Below are 18,419 nucleotides of genomic sequence, written 5' to 3' on the forward strand. Positions count from 1 at the left end.
TCTTATGGATTGAGTAATTTTTGAAGAACTGTTTTCTTAGATTCACCAAGATGACCAGTTGTCAGTCTTCTGTATTTCAGCCTAAAAATCTTTCTATCACACTTAGCAAAGATTATTAGCCTATGCTACAGGCTCTTGAGAACCTCTTTGCTAGATATTTTATTATTTACCATTTCTATAGTATTTACAGAGCATCATATGAAGTATAGAAATAATTGATAAAAAGTATTTAATTTGAGTTAACCTGGATATTTTCTATTTAAAATGAATATCTTATTTAACATTTTTCTAAGGAACTTCAGTCTTTGTTCATAATCTTAAAAAAAATTTTTTTGAATGTAAAATAAAGCAAATGCCAAGCTTCTAACTCTGCTTTTGCTAAGGAAATCACCAGGAGAAGTGGTTAATAATGCTTACAGCTTGTTAACTGGTAGCAGCAAGAGGACTTTTTAACTAATGTGAATATAAGTGGCTTCAGGCCCATAATTTAAGTATTTCCCTGGTACTAAAATAGTAAGTCATTTAATGTTAAAGGTCTAAACAAAGTTGAACATAACGTATGATTTGGATTTAAAAACTGCTGAGTAATCCAGTTGAAATTGAGACCTTAGTTTAGTCAATACAAACTCATAATTAAACTTTTACTGTGCTCCTATTATATACCATTCCAGAACTAGACAAAAAATAGTACCTGATTTTGAATGGTACATTATAACTCCTGCAATGTGTTTGCACTGTAATATGGAAGACTACTTCTATACATTGTTTGTACAGAAATTGTCCAAAGAGGTGTGATGGTTGAAGTTCACCAGGCAGACAAAGGAAAGAAGGGCATCCCAGGGACAATGTCATATCCCTGGAGGTCTATCTCTCCAAAAAGAGAATCGCAGAAACCCAGAAACATCTAATATAGTAAGTATATACATGCAAGGGAATATTTTTTGCTTCCGGATGTTTGGTATTTGGCTATTTAGATAAATAAAAACTTCTAAAAAAAGGAATTACTATATTTAATTTCCACCTTAATATACAGACATACTAACGCATTCCTAAAGACTCAAATATACACTCACACACTCTGTCTCCCCTCTCTGCCTCCCTTCCTTGCTAATTTTGAATGCATGTTCACATGTGCTCGTATGAGACTTACCTCTGCATTATCAATGAAGAAAATGTAATGATGTATAAATAGGATTATACAGAAAATATATAAGTGAAGAGCTGTTTTATAATTTGTTGATATGCTAATATACGTTATACTCAGTTGATAAACTAATTTTTTTTTTAGTACACCCAGATATTTATTTATAATATAACTTCTGTATTTTTGTCATTACCCACTGCAAGTGGGTAATGCAAGAAGTCATGAAGCAGAGTTAATGCCAATCTAAAATGCCATGGTCTAAAAAGTCATAGCTTTTTAGCATTTTTATTTTTTATTTTTTTAATAGATCTTCATTGGAGTATACTTGCTTCACAATACTGTGTTAGTTTCTGTTGTACAATAAAGTGAATCAGCCATGTGCATACAATTATCCCCATATCCCCTCCCTCTTGAACCTCCCTCCCACCCTCCCTATCCCACCCCTCTAGGTCCTCGGCAAAGCACCGAGCTGATCTCCCTGTGCTATGCTGCTGCTTCCCACTAGCTATCTGTTTTACATTTGGTAGTGTATATATGTTGATGCTACTCTCACTTCACCCCAGCTTCCCCCTCCCGCCGTGTCCTCAAGTCCATCTATGTCTACGTCTTTATTCCTGCCCTGCCACTAAGTTCATCAGTACCGTTGTTTTTTTTTTTTTTTCAGATTCCATGTATATGTGTTAGCATACGGAATTTGTTCTTCTCCTTCTTACTTACTTCACCCTGTATGACAGACTCTAGGTCCATCCACCTCACTACAAATAACTCAATTTTATTTCTTTTTATGGCTGAGTAATATTCCATTGTATATATGTGCCACATCTTCTTTATCCACTCATCTGTCAACGGACAGATAAATTAAAAAACTAAATTTTTTAGTTCATATCCAGTAGAACTGTGGAACACATTCTTAGCCTTGTTTCATTTGAGTATATATATACATACATATGTACACGAGTGTGCATATGTGTGTAAGTAAAACAAAAATGCAAGCTCTAGAGCACTGCTTTTACATATTAGTTTGCAAACTTTACCCCACTTTCCTCACCAATATTTTGAACTCCTTGAGGACAATGACATTCATCTTTGCATCTTTGTATTCCCAGTGCCACTAGAAACAAAAGCTTAGTCTTGATTCAGTAACACAGTGAAATGTTAAATATGAAATAAAGCAGATTGTCCTCCCACCTGAGACAAATCAATGATGTCGAGTGATTATGGTTTTGCATGTGTGTATAAAAAGTCCATTGTGCAAACAGTAGTTCCATCCACATTCAGCACAGGTGATTTCTGCCCTGTGATTGCCATCTCTAACGCTATTTGGAGGGTTTGTCACCGTCTGTGCACTGCTCTTCAGACAGCGTGCAGTGTTTTGGCTCAACCTGTTAGACTAGCAACAGCGGAGGCCTGCAGTTGCTGCCCATCATAGGACACATTCTTTGCAGTTACGCTTCCGTAAACCCTAAAGCATTTGGCACTCTCATCTTAGAAATTCCCTTCTGGAACTCTACAATGGCTTTGTGAGCTCCCCACTATTCACCACAGTCAATCCTGGTTTTGTTCAATATAATATGACCTGGTATGCTATGACTCCCCTCACCTCATAAAGTCACAGCTTTCAGTGAGTCCCATATACTGATGAAGTAGAGTTGCCAGTATCCAAGAATTCCAAGTGTTTATTTGAAAATTTCCATTTATCATAAAGGCAGAATGATGTAGAGGAAATATATAATCTTTGAAGTCATACAGGCCTGATTTCAGATCCCAGCTCTGCCATTTACAAGCTGGGTGGTCTTGGATAAATTACTTAATGTCTGTGGTCTTCACTTTCCTCCAAGCTTCATAGGGTATTGTGAGCATTGAATGATACAGAGTTCTAAGTACATAGGTATTTGACTAGTGTTCATTCCCTTCTACATCAAAGATTAAAAATGGCCTTTTCATGCAACTAGTTATTAGACAGTTATGCCTTCAGACTATCAAAATTATATGAATTGTCCATTTGGCCTTGGTTTTGAATGTTCAGCTGTATATTGTATTGCAGGAATGCCTACTCCATTGCTTGAATGGGTCTTTGGGAGTTAATAAAATGGCTGTAGAAGTGAGTGGGTTTAAGTGTTTATATAAAGTTTGCTAAAGTTTAACAATTCATCATTATTCATGGAAAGACATTTACGCAAAACTGACATATTATAAGGTGACCGAACAGTCATATTCTGCCAAAAGTGGGATTGAATGAAAATAAAATTCATCCACAGGAACATTGAACAAATGCAGTAATAACCCACAAACTATTAACAGAGCTCAATTAACTTCTGGAAGGCTTTTCTTTATAATGTCCAAGATAGTCTGTACCATTCATAACTAATTGCTACGTGTGGAAGTCATTTCTTCATAAGATGAACAACTGATTAAACCTGGTAAGGAAATAAATACATTCAGAATATTCTGACACACATTATTTATTATGTAATATACAGTACTAGACTCTAAGGAAAAAAATGTAAAGATTAAACAAAGTGCTTGCTTTCCCAGAATTTACAATCTGAAAGAAAGAAATGCTTTAAGTACCAACTCTTATCTCTTGAATTTTCTTGAAATTTTTTTCCTAAAAATAATAGAAAAAAATGATTTAATTGACAACATAATCTTTTTTAATGTCAGATTGCTTGATTTATTGATTTAATAAAACATTTGAATCATCAAATTTAGCTTCCTAGAAATCTGAAGTTTTGGATCAGGGCACTTAAATCTTAGTGATGCTAAAAAGAGTTGAAAATAATTTGTTCTCTTTTAACAGAATAGGAACATTTTGTTTTCTTTTATTCTACCAGCCCTTTTGCCCAAATTAGCTCTACTGAATAAAGAAAGTACTCTGAGCTGCAGCTACAGATTTCTAACAGCAGTGGACATATTCCTTCATCTTCTCTAGGCCTGAGTCCCTACCACAATGCAAAGACTGTCTGATACCTGAGAGTGGAAAAGTGAATGGCATGATAAAACCATCGAGGCCTGGATGTGACCCTCAGGAAACTCATGCTGAGGACCACTCCCCACACCCAAGGAGGGAGGAGCTTCCTAACTTCCCAGTCCTGCACCGGAGGCTTCCCTTGGGATGCCCCGTTGATGGTGCCTGAGAGCTTCCTAGAGGCCACATAAACTCACATCTATTAATAGTTATTTCTCTTTATGTTTCTATTTCTAGCAAGCATGCTGGTTGTACATTTTTAATAGTAATATAAAGTTTCCTCCTTAAATCTATTGATAAATTTTAAATGAATACATATAAAGCAAAATATAGAGTAAATAATAGTTCAGGTAGTATTTGGCAACAGAAAAGTTGAAGCTCAAATGGGTACACAAAAGTTACCTTGAGCCTTTTTGAAAATGAAAGATTGACGCTCAGGGAATCTGAAATTAGGATGAGTCTTCATTGTGCTACTTAACATAGTTTTCCAGTAAAGCCCTTGGAGGGGTTAGTAAGCAGTGTGGTCAGTGGAGAATATAGTGTGACTTCCAGGTTAGGCAGACACAGTTCAAATGCCATCTCTGTTTAAGGAAACCTTGGACCCAGCATCCTCATTTATAAAATAGGAATCTTACTTCGTAAGACTGGTGTACGAATGAAATGACACAGCACATACAAAGTGAATGGTACACAGGTGATGGCAGATTCCCCTTGACTCGCCCTCAAATAATGATAGCAGCTGTTTCTATTTTCTTAACGACTTATGAACTGGAAGTAGGTCACTATTATTTACATCCCAAGTATTTTTTTTTTTTGTAATGTGCTAGCAAAATAGGGAAAAGCAAAATATTAAATCCCCACATTTACTGCAGGACAGACAAATTTAAAGTTGTGTTAATGGCAAAGTTAGATTTAGATTTCCATCTAGTTAAGCTAACCAGCCCCACTGCTTCTCCTTAAACACACACACACACCCCACAGGGGTGGGGGCAGGGTGGGGAGAGAGAAGAGAGAATGAACTCATTCACATACATATATATTCTTATTCTTGTAACATCATTTTCCTCTCTGGTCACGAGGAAGCTGAGAGCTGAAATTTTGACCTTTATTAAAGATGTGCAGAGTTTTTCATATATATTTTTTGTCATCTTTGTATGGAATCATTTTATTATTCTAACTTTACTTACCTTTGCCTCAATTTCTCTATCTTTTTATCCTACTGTATCCTATGGTACTATCCTATCCTATTATATTGAACTTTATTAATATTATACTATTATATCCTTTATTTTTAATTTCCTCAAATCATTTTTGGAATGAGGTTGAGAATAATTACATATGCAAAAGGGTGTCATTGATTCACCACTGATAATGTCCTAGGCAAAATTTAAGAAACAAAGATCGGAGAAAATTTAATATGATTCTGAAACTGATTATGTCAGTTTCCTGGTGACTTCTAACTTGAAGTATTTCACTCTTGTTCAAACACAGCTAACTTAAGTTATGCCACCATCATTGCTTTACATCAAAAGCCATTAGAATCCATTTGCCTCTCTTTTAAAAATGGGACTCACATCATCAACAACTCCACCAGTTTCAGGTACTCAAATACATGTTGTCTTTCAGATTAAGCTCTAGAGCTGATTCTAGTGAAGCTATCATAGCAAGTAAGATATTTCGGTGACTACTCTTTGCAAAAGCCTTCAAAGCTAATTTTGAAGCTGCAGAAGGAAAATGAATCTTATGATTGCCTCATTGTATTAAATAAAAAACCATTTTATCTAGCTTAATCAACCATCTTATAGTCATGGGGCTTAAATTTAAGAAATCAAATATTTGGAAGAATATGCCACATGGTTTAAAGGCTATTCACAAAGAAAAAGGAATTCCCAGAAAGATTTGGCACAAAGACAGAATCATGGAATAAGTGTGTAGTTAACCAAGGACTGCTTTGAAGCTCAGTTGCAAATTCTGGTGTGTTTGTTTTTAAATGAATCTCAATAATAAGCACACCCCATATAGCATAATCCTACATGTTTCTAGCAAGCCAAAATATTTTCAGTATCAGGATTTATTTGGGTTCTGTTTGTATAAAGCATAAAGATAAATTTTTAGAATAATAATATGGGGGTCTTTTATAGCAAAGGTCTATTTTGACAGGAAAATTATAGCAATTGTACCTGTAGTGTATCGGACTGGGACTGCTTAAAATGAAGGGGAAATAAAAGAGTATTTGTGCATGTGTTTTCATATTCTAATGTGGGTACTCTCTCAAGAGAAACTAAAAATTGTGTTTTATAGGTCATTCTCATTTTTATGACAATCTTGTGATTACTTGTATTTAATGTTAAATATTTCCTGACATTTTTACTTCAGTTATTTTTAGCTATTCACCCACAAATGCAGTAAGGCTGACATAATTACCCCCTTTAATTCACAAAAGATGTGTATTTACCTATTTGTTATAAGGCTTTTCAAGCTAGCATGCTGTTACTGTGACAAGACTACTTTGAACAAACAGTAGGTAAAATCATATCGTATGTTGCACAGCAACCCCAAGAGCTGAATGTTAATTTAACCAGTAAAGACAAAGTAATTACAATAATAAGAATCCTTATCTTTTGATGGAGTTAAAAATGGAACTCAAATTGTTATGTAACCCATTGGCTTAGTAATCACTAGAAAAAACAACCAATGTGCAAAGTATTATTTGCAAAGTTACAACTAGCTACTAGAGATGCTGGTAGAAGATCTCAGTGTAGTGTCAGTGTGGATATTGGTGGCATACCTGGAGCATTTGACATTATGGAGTGGATTATTTTTTAACACCTATCATCTCCATATGACAAAATTATTTTTAGCATACGAAAGGAACAAGAATTATGGCCAGAAAAGGGGTGCAGATAGTAAAAATTGTCTTTTATTGAATATATATGTACATATGTGTGTATCTCATGTATGTATATATATGCCATATACATAATAATCATGCCAGTAAAAAATACAAAATAAAATATCACAGAACAAATTAAAATGTACTTACTTTTAAATTACATTGATGTATTTTTAAAGGGGGATGAATTTATACCTACATAACAGTTTGTTACAGTAACACAAAATAACATTGCAGTAACTGATAAGTGAATTTTAATAAAACCAAAACATATGCAAAAGGTACAATTTAGACAACTAAAACATACCACTGAAGTAACATTCTATTTTCTTGTTATATTTTAGTTTAAAACAAATGATTAATGATGAAAGTATTATTCTAATTGAGTAAAAGATTAGATGTTTGAAACAAAATTTACACTTCCCAAACAGAAACATTATACCTCAGAGTTAGCATGCTGTTTCACTATTATAATAAAAACTGCCCAGAAAGACCGAATTGAAGCAACCCAAGTTCTACTTCTTCATCTTTCCAATCACTGTGCTAAATTGTTAATTATTTCACAAAAAAAAAAAAAAGCCGCTTAAACGCAGGACTATGTAGTGCCCCAAAGTTGAGAGAGAGAAACTGCTTTCAAAGCAAGCTTTAACAATCTTCAATTGTTATTACTCTGGAAAGGAATGGGTGTAGCCGGGTCCACGTGTGGGGCAAACAGTATAATTGGGAATTCTCCAAATCAATCTACATGCAGGATACAGTGTTTATTAAAGGATAAGTTATCCAAATGTGCTCATTTCATATATTTCAACTCAACAATAACCACAGCAATTGTTTAGAATTTAGACTAAAAGAGAGTTTGGGGGAGGATTATTTCATCACTAACATTATTTGGAATTGTTGGCACATGGCAATAAAAAGCAGACCAACTTTTGGTCAGTTTTGTTATTGTGTTTAGCTTCTCTACAGACAATGCATCCCCTTCTTGCGTACATGGGAAGAGGACCACCCTGCCCTCGACACATCACTGCCTACTCTCCTCTTTACCCGCAAAACATGCTTTGTTTTGTGCCACGTACACCAACTGCAGAAAACATCCAGAGATGTATGGTACCCACTGAAGTATTAGGAACCTGTGTGTTCCACCATTCAGAAGATTTGCTTTTCAAATAGGACTGCAGAGTGAGTAAAGCTTGGCACAAAGGCCAATGGTGCAACTTCTGACCTTGGGGGTGTTCTGTATTTGGAGTTACAGGACCTCCATCCTACCTCTCAAATTACACCACGTCAACCATTCCCTACTCATCCTATTCACGTGGTCCACCCTGATAAATCATTACCTCCAGATTCCAAACGGGGGAATTAGGGCTTGCGAGTTTAAGGGGGGATCTTCTATTCTGATGAGGACAGGTTTTCAAATCCCTTTGTAAAGTCACATGACATTTCTCTCCTAAAACTAAAACAAAAGCCCCCAGATCCAGGCAGCGCTGGTAGCTATGCAATCATGACTACATCATTTACTGTCTGTTTCCTCATCTGAAAAATGCGGGAGCAAGGCAAGATGACTGGGTGATCTCTAAGTCTCTGTCACCTGCTATGCTTCTATTATGCATATAAGACAAATTTTATGTAAACCAAATATTATCATTTGTAGCCACGTAATTTGGGGAAAATAATTTGGATGACACAAATCATTAGCAATAGGAAAGAGTGATGGTGATGAAAATGATGGTAGGGCTCATAGTTAGGAAGGCAAATTCTGGAGTTATAAAAATCTTTCCCTTATAGAATTTTCTTGGTTGGGTCACATACACACACACATATACAAAGACTTTGGTAAATTCTACCTGCAGTTTTTTTCTTTAATTCAACAACTATTTATTGAGCATCTACTATGTTCAGGCATTATATTTGGCACTGGGAATTCAGCAATGAATAAAACAAACCCCTGCCCTCATGGACCTTATACTATATTAAGGAGAGATGGGAAATAAAGACATAAATAAGTGTTGAGAGTTTAGACTACCCTATAACACATATTCCTGCCCTGGCATTCATTTTATGTGGCTGCACTGCCTGCAGGGGCCTTGAACTGACACCATACCCGCAGAGTCACAAGTTCCTGATATGACTCCCCCAATTGTGATAAGCACTCTCCCCCATCTCCCAGGGCCTTCTCCTTGTGCACCCCTTAGATTACACCAAAACTGTACTCTTTCTGGTTTGAATTAACCAATTTAGCCTTCACCTGGGAATCCCAAAGCATTCCACCCGAGGACACTATTAAGCCATGTGCCCTGGGTCCTGCCACACTCCCTCTACCTGCACCCTGACTCGACCTCTCCTCATGGCCCCTCTTGGTGTGTCATGTACTGCCTCCAGGACCTATGAGTAATAAGTTTCTCTATTTCACTTTCCCTGGCGGTTTTCGTTGAACACCTCGTGGCTCACCATCCAACACCCCAGGGCTCTACTTAACAAATGTTAACAAAGTCACAACAATAAGTAAAATATGGAGTATGTCAGTAGTGACAAATTGTCTAGAGTTAAAAAAGGAGTGGGGGGAGGAAGAAGGATGCAGAGGTCCAGAGGGTGGTGTAATTTCTACAACATAATGCACAGTGGCCGCAGAACTTGAGGGTGGAGGTGGCAGGGGGCAAGAGTGAGCCTTCTGGTAATCAGGGAAAGAGCAGCAAGTGCTGTGAAAAGTAGCTACCACACGATTCAGGAAAGGGAGTTGACCACGCTTGTCACAAGGACTGGTGAGGGTGTAATTGGGAAGTACTGTACTTCTCCAACTCAGTATCTTGTTACGAATTAATGATTTTAAAACAACTGGTTATTTCACCAAACACCTAAAGCCTAATTGTAGTCACAAACTATCTCCTGAAACACGGGCAAAATCCACAGACATTAAGGATAATCACGCTTGAAAGACTGTCTCCTAGGCAATACTGTTTCTTAGTAAGACATAGTCTGCTATTCAACTTGCCATTTTTCTTTTCAGCTTTCTCTCAGTCACTATTATTGGAAGTCAGAGGTTGGAAATTTGTAATCCAGGAAACCCCTCTGAGGGTGTTTTGAGGGTTTAAACTGAGAAGTTGCCCAATTCCTGGAGGTGTCAAATCCAGGGAAGGGTGGGGAGAGAGGGCTCTGGGTTGAACCAGTCCTGACCCAGAGTTACTGAGGCTGACCAGGATGCGGGGTATAAAACAGAAAAAGGCATACTCTGGTCAAAGCTAGCTCCAAGGAAGAGGAGTTAGCCTTCATCTAAGATCGGTTTTGTCCTGCTGAGAGAGGCCTCCTTGCAACATGAATGGGGGCTGTTGGACATTCTTCAGCAGCGACCCTGTGGGGCAATAAGAAGCAATAGCAGTATTGGACCGGTGTGATTGAGGTCAGTATTCTGCTTCATTGGGCGGAGCAGGTTTATTCCCCTCTTGCGGTCTTCTTAGCAGAGGTAACAAGGAAGCTACATTACTCACATTGAACAAATCCATATTTTCTCTAATTAGGTTGGTGTAAACATTTCTTGGCTTTAAGCTCTCTTAACCTTCCCTTTTACAAACCACGCCATTCAGCTGATGTGTGTTCTCCAGCAAGCCTGCCAACAATACTTTGTAGTCATCTCTGAAATAAACTTTCATCCTGACTCCCTCTGTTTCCACAAGCAAATGACTCACTCAAATTTCATAGGTAAGAGGTGAGAAAAATGTAAATGTGATTCTTTAAATGTCTCCTTTCGCTTCAGGGAACGCACTTCGTAGGGGCTAATTGTCAGAAAGTTTGTTACCCTGCATCTCAAGAGCTTCCCTTGTATAGCGCCATAGGTGCTAATAGTGAGAAAATTTGTGCCTCTGCTGTGCTCTCTTCATTAAGCTAATGGAACATTTTCCTCTCATTTTCTCCCTAGGGTGGCTGTAGGAGTACAACCTTATAATTGTTGCTCTTACTGTAATTGGAGGTAGTAGGAGTATATATAATCATACTGTCTTTCCTATGTGGTGGTCGTTTACTTATGACCTATTGATAAGAGGTCCCAGCCAGCAGCAGAAGACTGTGAGTATTACATTAGCATTTCCTCATAGGACAGTGACTACTAAACAAAGACTATTATTAATCAGAAAGAACACATACTAGGGATGGCCCATCATACCAAATACTGCAAATACTTGCATACCAAATACTTGCATCGTTACTGCAAAGATTGGCCCCTCTGGGTATCATGGGTGTTTTTTCACTAAAATTAGTGGAGACTTCATCTTACCTTTCTTTAGATATGTGAACTAAGCTTCATGAGTCTTTTGGGGAGGCTCTCGAAGGCCATTGCATACCTTCTTCAAAGTAATGGGGAGTCTTGTTTGGCCACTGAAGTCTTTGGAGTATAATGGGCCTAGAGAAAAACTCACAGTGTAGCATCCACCACCCTGATTCAGGGCCACAGGGCTGCACTGAGTACAGTTTGGGGCCAGCAGGACCCTCCCCAAAAGAGGGAGGCTGAGATGCCCTGGGAACCTGTTAACCCAAATACAAATGAGGAGATCTGCTGAGGCACCAATATCTGTATTGTTACATCTTGACCTCTTACAACATACTTTGATGAATAACCCTTTTACTATCTTTTACAAGATGTAACATTCTTCAGGACATTGAGTATTCTCTGAAAATTCTCCACAATTTGTGTGCTGCATTTGGTCTTCGTTAAAGAGTAACTGACGAGAACTTGCATGTTTACCATTTACTGTTTAAAATAGTTCCATTCAAGGACTGCCCTTTACTTTTGGACAGAAAGTATCTTCTAAGGTCAGTACACAGAGCTCACAAATGTATAAAATTAGGTTGGCATCCATGAGAACATAGCATTGTGTATTCTGCCCCCACAAAGATACTGAACATCTAAGAATTTAATGCTGGACAGGATGCACAGTCAAATATCTCAATTGCTAAAACTTACAGACTGCAAAGAGGTATTGGTCAAATATCTGCTATGTGGCAAGCACAATGCTAAGAATAGTCACAGACATTGTTTCATTTTATACTCCTGTAGCAGGCAGAATAATGACCTCCAAAGCTGTCTGTGTTCTAATCCCTGAATCCTGTAAGTATGTTATCCTATATGGCAAAAAGGACCTTACAGATGCAACTGAGCTAAGGATCATGAGATGGGAAGATTACCCTGGATTATCTGGGTGGGCCAGTGTAATCACAAGGATCATTGTAAGAGGGAGGCAGGAGGGTCAGCATTGGAAAAGAAGATATGACCACAGAAGCAGAAGTTGGAGTGATGTGGCCATGAGCTAAGGAATGTGGGTAGCCTCTAGAACCTAGAAAAGGCAAAAAAAAAATGGATTATCCCTCTAGAGACTCCAGAAAGAATACAACCCTGCTGACCCATTTTGGGCTCTGACTGCCAGAACTATACATAATAAGTTTGTGTTGTTTTAAGCCACTAAGTTTGTAGTAATTTGTTATAGCAGCAATAGGGCACAAATATAACTCCCAACAGCTGTGCAAAACAAATTTATCTCCATTTTGCAGGTGAGGAAACTGATGTTTAAAGGGATTCGAGAGGCTTAGTTCACCCTGCTTTCTCTCACAATGCATAGTGTGTAGATATTTTTGAGGGTAGCAGCTTTCTCTCTTGAAGCAGGTGGGTTCTCGCAAGGTTCTGAAAAAGCTGCAAGATGCATGAGCTGGGTAACTCACTAACTGAATATCCACCCTTTTGTCTTCAATCATCATGTTAGATGATTTCTTAATGAGCTTAGCTGAGTTTTTTACTTTCTAAAAATTTGGCAGCGTTATGAAGATTAATTCAGCATTTCTGAAATCAGAGCTTCTTGAATTACTCTTTCTTTTGGCAAACATCTTCCTTTGTCTCATCATTTAAGTTTAGACTCTAAAACTATTTATATCAGGAGTGAATAAACAGTGTGTGAGGGAAAGGGGCTTGATGTGTTTTCCAGTTTGTTATAGCAGCTTTAATCAGGTAGGGTCTTAGAGAAGGATGTCAACTTCACAGCCCACATAAATGGAGAGCAAACTTTTATATGGTTAACGGTCATTTTCCAGGTCCCTAGCATCTTGTGGATCCCTGAGTTCTGCAGTAAGTCTAGATATAAATGCCTGAGCCACAGGGATTTGGATTTGTTCTGGTTTTAAGTACATTTGGCTCTATAGTAGATATGTGTTCACTGCCCATCATGCCAGCCTTAGGGGAATATTCCTCCCCTTTCTATGTGGTACAAGTGAGGGCATCCTCACCGTTCCCATATGAACTAGGCCTGGCCAATCAGAGTATTCTACCTCCTGACCACAATGATTGGTTCAGAGATCAAGAAGGATATGTGACCCAAGATGGTCTAGACTTAACTGTCAGAGAAGGAAAGATGTTTTCTCTTCCTCTTTGGCAAGGTCTCAGGAAAATATAAGCCTATGACTCATGCATCTTGTGGCCATTTTTCCTGAACTTTGAGGGTCAGCCATCTGCTGCAAGAGAGAATACAGCCAACACCTAGGAGCTGAGAGTTGAGAGTTAGAGAACAAAAACAAGAAAGTTCTGATTTATCCAGCCATCCCTTACTCTGCCCCTGGACTCTTCCGGTACATAAAACAACAAAACACATTTTTCAAACTTAAGTTAGTTGAATATGGATTTGTGATTAAAATAGAATATATATATATATATATATATATTTTTTTTTTTTTTAAGATTTATTGATTGATTGATTGATTGCTATGTTGGGTCTTCGTTTCTGTGCTAGGGCTTTCTCTAGTTGCGGCAAGCAGGGGCCACTCTTCATCGCGGTGCGTGGGCCTCTCACTATCGTGGCCTCTCTTGTTGCGGAGCACAGGCTCCAGACACGCAGGCTCAATAGTTGTGGCTCACGGACCTAGTTGCTCTGCGGCATATGGGATCTTCCCAGACCAGGGCTCGAACCCGTGTCCCCTGCATTAGCAGGCAGATTCTCAACCACTGTGCCACCAGGGAAGCCCAGAATATATTTTTAAATTTAAATTTTCAGAAAGATGATAGCATAACTAAAGAAAAGGTATATAACAAAAGCCTCCTCTTCAGATTGTCCCATCTGCCCAGTTTCCACCCCATAGGTTCACAGTGGTTCTTAAATTTTTACATAACCTACGGATATATTTCATGTTTATACAAGCAACTATAAAAATATATCTCTATTTTCCTCTACTTAACCACAAAAAGTGTTATATTAGACATATTGTTCTCCACCTTGGCTTTTCACCTAACGATGTATCTTATCAATCTTTTCCTATCAATGGTGAGGGAGCTTCTCCACTCCTTTATGGGGCTAGATAATATTACAGGATCCATTTTGATCAGAAGGACCTTGGAAAAGCAGGTTGGTTTTGAGGAGTTGGGTCAACTCTATATGAGGAAACTGTGTAGCTCCTTGGCAAGGATTTCTAGGCCCATTTTTTCACATTTCCTTTTTCATATCTTAACAAGCTTACTATTCCCCAAAGATTAACATCAAACTTTAGGGTTACATTTGCCGTGAAAATTATGAATGACCCTATATAATCTTGAAAAATGAACCCAGGGCAAATAGAAGACTGTGGCTTAGGTTGTAAATTGGAGACCTGCAACTCAATTTGGTTCACAAATATGTTTTCTTTGAAGAGTATTTTAAAAAGATTTTTAACTACTTGCTAATGTTTAAAACTTCTTAATTGGGCTATTTCATATTAATATTTTAGTATTTCATTTTTTATATTTCATTTTTTGTTCAATTATGGATTCATGACTATTTATTTTATACTATGGGTCATACATCCAATACTACCTTATTTATTTTGTTGCCCACATTGTTCCAAGTTTGTCTGTTAGTAGTTTTTTCAGGTCGCTTTTTATTTCCCTTTGACATGCCTCATTTTTTTGTTGTTTCTTTTTGTTTTTTGAGCACTTCCTCACTCTCTGGCACTACAGGATGCTCCAGATTCATGCTGAATATTCTCTGCCTTAGTCCTATAATCAGCCATTTTTCCAAGGAGCCTGGTTCCTTTTATTAGAGAATGTCACATACCCCTAGTTTACTGCTGTGATTCTTTTTTTTTTTTTTTATGACTCTACCCCCCTGTCAACTTAAGAGCTATTTGAAATATCAGGGAAAGAGAAAGATACTGTGAATTTTCCTCAGGATTAATGTAAACTTTGTTTTAACATCTGACTCCAGCTTCCTACAAGACAAAGACTGTATTAGTTGCCCCTTATCTTGGAAGAACAGTACTAGAAATTGGAATTTTCAGTCTTCACCTTGTACCCTTAGAAATATTATTTAACTAACATTTTACAATCCATCTGAAGAATGCTAAACAGGTATTCCAAGAATTAGATTAAGTGATATTAAGTATTTTAAGAGCAGGAGCTTCACAAATATATAAGATCGTTAGCATTCTTAGTCTTTGCATTTTTATTAGGAATAGCCAACAGATTTTATAAATCCCATACCCTGAGTTATTCAGTATGTGCATAGCTAGTGTCATTTTTTTTAACTTATCTTAAGGTGGAAAAAAAGATGTTTTTACTCTACACATAAAGTGAATGACCAACACTACAACTAAAAAATTACTTCAGAAAGGGGAAGTTAACTTAGTCTGAAATCTATACTATATAAATGTGAATGCAAAGTTAATTGTATTTTTTTCCAAAAAACTACATTTGTATTTACAGATACAAGGCTCAACTCAACTGTCTGTGTCAAATGACATAATCTGGTTATTAGACTTATGATGGGATTTAAACATTTTAATGAAAGGGAAAAAATAAAATATTCTTTTGTGTAAGTTAAGTTTTGCAATTCAAAGGATTAGTTCATCTGGGTCTCCAGGTTCTTCTTTTCAACATTTGAGTCTTGAAGGTAGTATCTTGGCTTCAAAGCCTTTTGCTTTTGAATCTAACTTTTACTTTGAAACTAACCAAAAAGAAACTAAGTATATCAGAACCATACCTAATCCCGTAGGAGTCAGCATTGCATCAAGTTTATTAAAATTAAAGACTTTTTTTTTCTCCTCCCCAAATAGGCATCTGGTAATAAAAGGCAAATCAGCTGGGTTAGGATAAAACAGGCAATGTTTTTCCTTCACTAGTTCATTTGGAAAAGTCGGTTTGCTAACTGAGAAAAATTAATGAATTTTACTTGTATTAAAATGAAGCTGGTTGCTTCACGGCAACAGTGCGCTCACTTGAGAAAGTCATTACATTTACGTATTGTGTTTTCATGTACATACTTTTGCCAAAATGTATTAGCAAGGAATATAATATTATGGTTCATGGTTCATGTAGTATCTGAAAAGAATAATTGTATAACTAATCAGTGAAAGCAAAGTAAATGTTCCTCTTGGGTTTGTATAATAAAAATGGAATTAAAATTATTCAGCCTCAAAAATGCAAATATGGGGCTTCCCTGGTGGCGCAGTGGTTGAGAATCTGCCTGCCAATGCAGGGGACACGGGTTCGAGCCCTGGTCTGGGAAGATCCCACATGCCGCAGAGCAACTAGGCCCGTGAGCCACAACTACTGAGCCTGTGCGTCTGGAGCCTGTGCTCCGCAACAGGAGAGGCCGCGATGGTGAAGAGGCCCGCACACCGCGATGAAGAGTGGCCCCCGCTTGCTGCAACTAGAGAAAGCCCTCGCACAGAAACAAAGACCCAACACAGCCAAAAATAAAAATATAAAAATAAATAAATAAATAAAAGATTATTTTAAAAAACGAGGGGATACCACTATTTACTCATTAAAAAAAAAAAAAAAAGCAGGGGCTTCCCTGGTGGCGCAGTGGTTGAGAATCTGCCTGCTAATGCAGGGGACATGGGTTCGAGCCCTGGTCTGGGAAGATCCCACATGCCGCAGAGCAGCTAGGCCCGTGAGCCACAACTACTGAGCCTGCGCGTCTGGAGCCTGTGCTCCGCAACAAGAGAGGCCGCGATAATGAGAGGCCCGCACACCACGATGAAGAGTGGCCCCCGCTTGCCGCAACTAGAGAAAGCCCTAGCACAGAAATGAAGACCCAACATAGCAATCAATCAATCAATAAAATAAATCTTGAAAAAAAAAAAAAAGCAAATATAATGCATCTCTACCAGCAGGAAAATAAAATTTTAAAGGCAAAACTTGTATGTTAAGACTAGTGTTTCAATTCTTCTGAAAGTCTTAGTTTGATTCTAGAACCGATCTCATCAAAATTCACTTCATGCATTTTATAAAGTAATCAAATATTTCACTGTTTAAAAAACAATAAAATTATCATTCCTTCTGCTGAACAAGTTCACTGATATTCAGAACACATTCTGGGGAAAATTAATGCTAATCAGTGTAGTGGTAGCAACCAAAATAGCACTTTAATGTATTAAACAGTAATATAAGATTAAATTCACAGTAAACTCAAGAGCCAATAACCAATATCAATTTAAACAGATTAAATCCTGGGAAAGGGCAAAGGTTAGCAATGATCTGAAGCGATAACCAAATTCTATGGAGAACAATAGGCCTTGTATTAGACAACAGCAACCCCTACCGGAAGCTTGAGGCTGCCTGGGCAGGCATTCTTGGAGGCTGCAAGGGAGGATGGGTAGGGAGAATGGATTTGTGAAGATGCTCAGACCTCCACCTGGCAGGTGGAGCTGCCATGGAATTCATGTGCATCAATCCCAAAATCATTTCTTCTCTAGTACTGCGTAATTACAGTCCTCATGTTCATCACCTCGAATTTTTAAAGAGGAAGAAATTGATTCAGAATGTTTTATTAGTAAATATTTAGAGTGCCCTTTTTTAAAAGAAAGCTAAAATTCTGTGATAAATACCTGACATGAAAAAGCAGTATCTGCTCCGGCAAGGATTTTAATTAGGCTTCCTTGGAATTTCCCCCACAGTGCTCAAAATTGTTCCTGTCCTTAGTGGAGAATGTTTTGGAGGGTGCTTTGATCTGACACCCCAACAAGTATGCATGGTGGCTAAATTTATACATCTGTATACATAAACACACATACACACACACACACACACACACACACACCCATATATACAAACAGCATGTTATCTAAGGTTCAAAGTGGAACTGAGAGAAGCCTGGGTAAGATGGAAGGTCTTCACCATCTGCTTGGCCCTTCCTGTTCAGGTTTATGGCTTTTTTTTTTTTTTTCCCCCTTTATTTTTTGGGTGAGTAACCATCCTTAACAAACACAAGAAGAAATATGAAAACTTTTAAGAAACGGTAAAAGGCAATAATTTGACAAACAGACTAGTCATCTATAGAGCATCCTCTTTTTAAAATTAATGTAAAATGCCCAACAGTATTTTGAATTCAGCAATTCAAATAAATCAAACATTTAAACTGGTTTATGTTACATAACTAAAGGAAACCTCCGTCAAGCTGACTTGCTAAAAC

This window comes from Balaenoptera acutorostrata, chromosome 3 (assembly GCF_949987535.1).
Source record: "Balaenoptera acutorostrata chromosome 3, mBalAcu1.1, whole genome shotgun sequence".
In the NCBI taxonomy this organism is placed as follows: domain Eukaryota; kingdom Metazoa; phylum Chordata; class Mammalia; order Artiodactyla; family Balaenopteridae; genus Balaenoptera; species Balaenoptera acutorostrata.